Genomic DNA, 7,712 nt, shown 5'->3' with positions numbered 1-7,712 from the left:
GCCTCAGCCGTACATGCTTGCGCTAATCAACCTTTTTTTTTTAAAAAAAGCAAAAAGCTACCTGGCTCTATCTGTTGCGCTTTTTAATTTTTTTTTAAAAAAGATATATTTATGCACACAGACCTGGGGCACAGGCCAGAGGTGCGGGGGCCCTGAGAGGCGTCACCAGAGACAGAGCGGGGAGCAGAACAGGCAGATGGACGAAGCCCACTGCTGAGGGGAGCCGCGGGCGGCCAGGAGAGGTCTGCCGCGCCCTGGGGTCACTCCCGGGGCAGGCGGGGATCGAGCTCCTGGCAAGCGGCTTTAGCCCCTCAGTGCTGCGCTCTGACCCGCTGCGCCTCCAGCGAGGCCCACATGGCACTTTCAGAATTCCAGTCATCGCCTGGTAGTCTGGAGCGCCTGGGACACCGGGGCTGCCTGAAGCCAGTCAGGTGGGAGACGGGTGTGAGCCACTTGTTGGTGTTGCAGAGAAGCTGTTGCCCGCATTATCCTGTGTGCTGCGAGCTGCGGCTGCTGGGTCTCTGAGAGCCCCTCACCGGAGTGGGAGCACCCCGAGGACGGGGATGGCAGGCGGCTCGGTGTGCCACTGCAGACGCGGCCACCGCAGTGTGAGCAGCGGACACTGACCGTTAAGCCCCTTGATGTCTCCAGTGCCTGTTAAAGTTCTTATGAAATGAACAACCTGCATTACACTTACTTTTGTAATGTGAAAAAAGGGTCCTCAAAGTCAAGGCAGATTCCACTTAGCGTGGAGCCGACTTGACTGTAAATGCAAAGAGCCCTCACCTCACACGCAAGGGATAACAGCCTTGCCTCGTCTTGCACTTAGTAGGAACTTTCACATGAGTAAAAGAGGTTCTGTTCCAGTGGTCATAGGAGAAATTCTGAACTCACCCCTTCTGGACACACCGAATCTACAGATCTATCTGGAACAATTTTTTTTCTGAAGAAAATTCAAAAGCCAGCTCAGCGGCTTCTGCATCTCAAAGTGGGGAGGAGAGGTGGAGACCGACATCTCACCTAATCCTCACCCCAGCATCCCAGCTCGTCATTGGAGGGAACTCCAATCTGACTCAAAAACAAAGGGAAGAAAATACAAATGGGCTGTGTCAAACTAGAAAACTTCTGCACAGCAAAGGAACCCAGTCACAAAATGAAAAGGCAGTATGCAAATTGTGCATCTGAGGAGGGGATTAACATCCAAGTTATAGAGAGAGTTCATATAGCTCAGTGGCAAACAAACAAACAAAAAAAACCAATATCAGAATCCAGCCTGTTTCTAAAGGCTTCTGGGTCCATTCATCTATAGAGGGTCAATCTGTGCATTGTACCCTGTTGGTCGGGATGTAAACCACTGCATCCGTGATAGAAAAGTGTACGCCAGGTCTTCAGATATTACAAGTATATGACCTGGAACTCTGTCATCTAGCAGTTAGAACTATATCCTCTAGCAGTTCCACTTCTGGGTGTCTCCCTGAAGAAAGCACTAACTCCGAAAGACAGTTGCACCCCGATGTTCATACTGCAGCTTTATTTGTAACAGTCAAGACCAAAGTGTCTACCAATGGATGAATGAATAAAATATGTACCTATGCAAAATGGAATATTACTCAGCGATCAAAAGGAGGATGCCTTGTCATTTACAACAACATGGACTGATCGTGAGGGCACCAGGCCACGTTAAAGGTCAGCAAAAGACAAATACCATACCATCTCTTGCATGTGGCCTCGAAAAAGAAAACACACAAAATGACAATAAAACGAACGGGTAGCTAGAGAGCAGACTGGGTAGTGCTTGCAGATCTCGCGAGTGGAGGTGGGTGAAATGGTGAAGGGAGCCAGTAAGCACAGCGTTCAGAAGTGACTCATAGAACGATCGTGGATGGTGAGTGCAGCTGTGAACGGGATCAGACATCTGACCGCTGCTCAGAGTAAACCTTAAAGTTCTTTTCAGAACAAAAAGTGTGTCCAGTGCTGGATTTAATTTCCGTCTGTGTGCGACTCTTGCAGGCAGTATCATAGGTCTAACTTTGTTAAAATCCAGCCACTCTGGCTTTTAATTGGAAAATACATTGACACTGAAGTGGTGATAGGTCTGTACATATTGCCGTTTGTGTAAGGTTTCCTGGCTGCTTTTTGTAGTTTCTCTTGCTCTCTCTTGAAGGCTTTCTGTGTGTATCTGCTCTAGACTTTGCTTTGTGGTTATGGTGAAGGTTGTGTGTGTGAGTTAATCATGGTGGTGAGGGCTCAAGTTTATTCGTTTTCATGTTCTTTAGTTTTATTTTTTTAATTTATATATATATGTTGTACATCATTGTTCATTTTATTTTTATTTAAAGATTTGTTGATTTATGCACACAAGAACTGGGATACAGGCCAGAGGTGTGAGGAGAGTGGTGAGAGGACTCACCAGAGACAGTGGGGAGCGGGACAGACAGATTGAAACACACCGCTGAGGGGAGCAGCGGGCTCAGAACAGGAGAGGTCTGCTGCGCCCTGTGGGTCACCTTCCTGGCTGGGGATCGAACTCGTGCTGCAGTGGCTGCGGTTAGCTTCATAGTGCTTCTCCTTAACCGGATGTGCCACCAGGGAGGGCCCTTCTTGTTCATTTTAAAATAATGCTTACTTCACCCCTCCCCCAGGCACGTCAGTCACAGCCACATGGATGGAGCTAGAAGGGATCATCCTCAGCGAAATAAGTCCCAAGGGAAAAACATCAGATGATTTCACTTATATAAGCAATATAGGGGAGCCGAATAAGACACAGGGGGAAAATAATAACAATACAGAAGAGAACAAAACCAGACAAACAGTTAAAAACCAGAGACATCCCTCGGGGAGAGGGCTGCAAGACGGAGGGATGGTCACGGGAGACTTGTGGTGGTGGCGATGCACTGGTCAACTGGGGGAGGAAATTCTGTGGCGTCAGCTTTCTTTTTTTGCAACTGGATATTCAGTTTCCCCTAGATCGTTTGTTGAGAAGATTGTTTTCTTCCCCCATTGAATGATCTTGGCACCATTATCAAAAATCAATCGATTATACATGGAAAGGTTTATTTGGAGTTTTCTGTTCTGTTTGTTGAAGCTTCTCTTATGCTACTATTACACCGTGAACTTTTAAATAAGTCTGAAAACATCCTGCTTGAGTTCTCCAACTTTGTGTTTTCTTTCTCAGAATTGCTTTGGCTGTTGAGTCCTTTGAGATTCTACATGAATTTGAGGTGGGGGTTTTTCTATTTCTGGGGAAAAAAGCACTGAGGTTTTGGTAGGCTTTGCACTGAAGCTGTAGTTCGTGTTCAGCGGTGCTGTATTACCTTCTGAGTCCCTTTCAGTTTCTCTCAGCAGTGTTTTGTAATTTCCAGTGGACAAGGCTGTTGCCTCATTATTGTTAGCATTTCATTATTTTTGTGCTCTTTTAAGTTGAATTGTTTTCTGAATTTCCTTTTAGATTATACGTGATTAGCATACAGAAATGCAAATGATTTTGCATGTTGATTTTATGTTTATAAACTGACTGAATTCCTTAGTGCTTACGGGTATTGTGTGGGATATTTCGGTTCTTAGAGACATTCTTTTAAAATGCTCACATAAAATTTGTGAAAATGAATTGTGTAATAGACCACAAAGCTGTAGTCGAGTTTTAAATTAGAAATTGTAAAAGCTACAGTCCCTGGTACTAGTGCAATGTAGAAATGAGTGACAAGAAGAAACAGAGTTCCATGCGCACCCACACAAACTGCTCAATTAAATAAAATTTGGAATTACACAAAAATGATCAAACTGTAGTTATATGTGATTTGTTTGAAAAGATATTTAGACACGTGTTATAGAAAGTTGTGAGATGGTGATAAGTATGTGCTAAAAGAAAAAGTATGTGCGAGATTGAATGTTGGAAACCAAGAAGTCAATACGTGATGGTATGAAAGCTTTTGTAGCAAAAGAAGTTATTAAAAAACAATCCAAAAATTAGCAAACAGAGAAGTGGAATTGAAAAATAAACCAAAAACAACTCAGAAACTAACTTTTTAGAGGGGATAAAACACAATGAAAGAAAAATAATCCAAATATTTGTGCTAAGTGATGAAGCAGGAGCAATAATACAAGTTACTTGGAAAACTTGGAGAAATCATGTTCTTTTAGGAAAACAGAAATAACTAAAATAGACTCAAGAAGTAAAAGAGAAGGAGAATGAGCCTCGTAGCCTTTGAGATTGCGTGAAGCTGCATGTAACAAAATCCAGCCAGGAAAGCCTGCCAAAGAGGGATTAGTGTGTGTGACAGTAAATCCTGACGTGGGTGATCCAGGAGCCTGTCCTGAGCTCTAGCGACGGAGCAAAGAGCCAGGACTGAGACGGCTTGTTAGTCCTCTGTCATTCTCAGCAAGCGACTTTTCTTCAGAGCCTTGGGATGACTGCTCGTCTTCCAACTATGAAATCAGCGTTGATGCCTGCAAACGTTTAAATAGGTTTTGAAATCGACATGTGTGAGTTCTCTATGTTTTTTCTTTCTCAAAATTGTGTTGGCTATTGGAGTCCCTTGCTTCAGGCAGACTAGGGGAAAGTGGAAAGAAAAAGCAAGCCAGAGCCGGGCCATGACAGTTGAGTCCATTTTCCCCTCCCCTTCCCCCCAATTTTTTTTATAAAGATTTATTTATTTGTGCATACAGAACTAGGGTACAGGCCAGAGGTGCAGGGGTGGTGAGAGGATTCACCAGAGACAGAGTGGGGAGCAGAACATGCAGGTGGACTGACACACTGCTGAGGGGAGCAGTGGGCGGGTCAGGAGAGGTCTGCTGCGCCCTGTGGTCACCTCCGGGGCAGGCACCAAACTCATGCTGAAGTGGGTTAGGTTCTTTGTGCTGTGCTTTAACCCACTGCGCCACCAGGGAGGGCCCCCTCTTTTCTTTCTTTTTTTTTTAAATTTTATAATAGTTTATTTTTACACATTTTTGTGCATTTTTCCATCTCAGTTGCAGTCCCCTAGGGTTTCCCTTCACCAAATCACCCCCACCTTTTTTAATCAAAGAAGCAAAGGCTTTTTCTGAAGTCCTCGCAGAGAGTCCTCTGCTTGTATTTCATTAGGTCACATGAGCATCTCAGCAGCTGGGGAGGCGAGCAGTGACTTATGACCCAAAGCCATGTCCCTTCAGTTCAAATTATTTAGCTATTATGGTGCTCTGGGAGACCTGCAGCCTGAGGTCAGGGAGGGGTGGCCATTCTGATGGGTGCCTTGGTCAAAAGCCCAGGAGTGCATGTTCCTGAGATGTGAAATGGTGACTGTACTGTCTGCCATATCACCAGGGACAAGGAGTGTCCTGATGAGACCTCGGGCGTTGATTTACTATCTGCACAGGTGTGGGCTATCTTGATTTACATTTTGGGGTCTGGTGCATGATATTCCCAGAGCTTTTTATCCCAAAAAGGGCAACCCTGAATACTGTCCAGGCCAGAGCACCAGACCTCTGGAGTTGGTCCAGAAGGTTAACTGCTGACCCGAGCATCTAGCGCTGATATCACTGGCTGCATGGAGTTTGGTCACTTGTCACTCAGTTCTGTCCATTATCTGGGCTGTGATGACAGCAGCAACCCCCTGAAGAAGTGTACAGACCCCCCCTTGCTCCCACTCAGGCTGATCCCAAGGAACTCCCCAGGTAACTGCTAAGTGGGTAGGGGATCTGGCATTACTTCCTGAAGCACATGGCCTGGACAAAGCACTTAGGACAGGTGAGTGCACCCATCCTACAGGTGAGACATGCCAGAGGAGTTCAGGCTTGATTCTAAGCTGTAGGTGCCATTTTCACTTCAGCAGGAATAGTTGGAGGCCACGCTGAGATCGCAGGTTGGGCTTTTTGTGAATCAAGCACAACTGGAAGCGGGGTGTGGATAACTGTGGACTTTGGGCCAGTGAGCACCAACCGCCCTCCTGAATGGGCCTGGTGAGGGGTGGAGGGTTCCGTGTGTCACACCAGAGACTCGGGCAATGTGTGGTCATTAAGGCGGTGTCCAGAGATCCCGGAAGGCTGAGCGGGGCAGCTGGCGCCTGTGCTTTGGAGGAATCCTGGAGGAGGGGGTGCCACTCAGTAATGGGAGATTCTTCAGGGTTGCAGTCTGAACAGGCTTTTGGTGTAAGAAGCTGATTGAGCTGAAGGTAAAATCTGGAACTGCAGCGCCAGCTGCCTCCAGAATTCAAAGAAGCAGAGATAATAGACTTGCTTTAATGTGGGTCACAGTTGTTTCCAGCAGTGTCCAAGATGGACAGACCCTCACCTTGCCTAGTCATTTTTAGGTATTACTTGGTAATTCAAATAATGAAACCTTGCACCATGTCAGGCAGGTGTCTCCTTGGAGTGTCCTCAGGGAGTCCATCAAATGAATCTCTTTAGAGAACTCCGTCCATGGAGGTTAACCTGTGTTTTGGGAAACATTTGGAGGTAGTTACCATCTTGTCTCTAATCTGTCTCCGATGAACTTGATCCGATCCCTCCGCTGATCCTGAATTACGTTTGTCATCACGCATACAAGTGGGGTGACTCCAGCAGCTTAGAACGACAGACCCGAACGAGATTTGAACGGCTGCTAGGGGGCCCAATTTGTCCCAGTTTACTCAGGCCCGCCTTGGTGATAGCCCCCCAAAGCTCAGGAACCAACTGTTTCCAACACACGGGGATGGCTGGTCACCCAAGCTGCTTCCAACAGACAGAGTTTGAATTTCTAACAGTGATTCAGTTTAACTGCCTGCCAAAACCATCAGTCCATCGGGAGGTAATGACATCCGGTCTCCACAGTGTAACACACAGAGTTTAAGTTACAATCCGAAACTACTAGATTGGTGAAGAAACAGCAAAACGTGGCCTGTTCTGAAGGAAAAGGCAGTCGCCTGACACCCAAATTGGTTAAATAGTTGAAATCAACAGGCAAAGATTGTAAAACATTCAACACAGTCAATAACGGCAAAGAAAGTAATATCCATAATAAAAGACAAGAAATCTGAGAAGGAGCATAAGAAATCCGTAACACTTTGAATCTGAAGAACAGAAAAAAATTGCTCGTTTTTTCCTACTGCATGGAATTCTGACAACACGAAGAGGTTGTCCCAAAAGGAGGAGAATGAGGCAAAAGAAGTCAAGTTTGATGCATCAGCGAGTATATGAGTGAGTGCTAAAGTAACGCTTATGTTTTAACAATGATCTAGTACAAGACCCACATTTTCTGGTTATTTTTGACAATTTTACGAGTACTGCAAAGGGAAAATCTGGTATTATTAAGCATTTGTCAGTTGCACTAACACATTTTTATATTTTCCATATGCTATTTGCTTCACAATTTACCAATTTATATGTCACTAATCCCTTCATTAGGTTCCATCTGTCTCAAACAATCATTGAAAGAATGGTACCTGGAGGGCTCCCAGGTGGCACAAGGGTTAAGTCTCAGTGCTGTCAGGCTATTGCCAGCCACTGCAGCATGAGTTCGATCCCCGGCCAGAGAGCACATGGCCCAGCAGACCTCTCCTGTCTCCCCGCTGCTCCCCTCAGCAGTGGATTTCAGTCCGTCTGCCTGTTCTGCTCTCCACTCTGTCTCTGGTGAATCTCACCCCCACACTCTGGCTTACATCACACTTCTACACAAAATAAAAATCTTTTTTTTTTTTTTTTTAAAGATTTATTTATTTGTGCATACAGAACTGGGGTATAGGCCAGAGGCTCAGGGGCGG

The 7,712-nt window shown here is 45.6% G+C and overlaps 1 protein-coding gene across 1 annotated transcript in view; it reads right to left on the bottom strand.

Annotated features, from left to right (window-relative positions):
- LOC105854541 overlaps nucleotides 1-7,712 on the bottom strand; it is a 187,684-nt gene that overhangs the window by 122,672 nt on the left and 57,300 nt on the right. The gene's annotated exons all lie outside the window — the stretch shown is intronic.

This window comes from Condylura cristata, unplaced genomic scaffold (genome assembly GCF_000260355.1).
Source record: "Condylura cristata isolate star-nosed mole 26May11 unplaced genomic scaffold, ConCri1.0 scaffold00052, whole genome shotgun sequence".
In the NCBI taxonomy this organism is placed as follows: Eukaryota; Metazoa; Chordata; class Mammalia; order Eulipotyphla; family Talpidae; genus Condylura; species Condylura cristata.
This window is presented reverse-complemented; position numbering and strand designations above follow the sequence as displayed.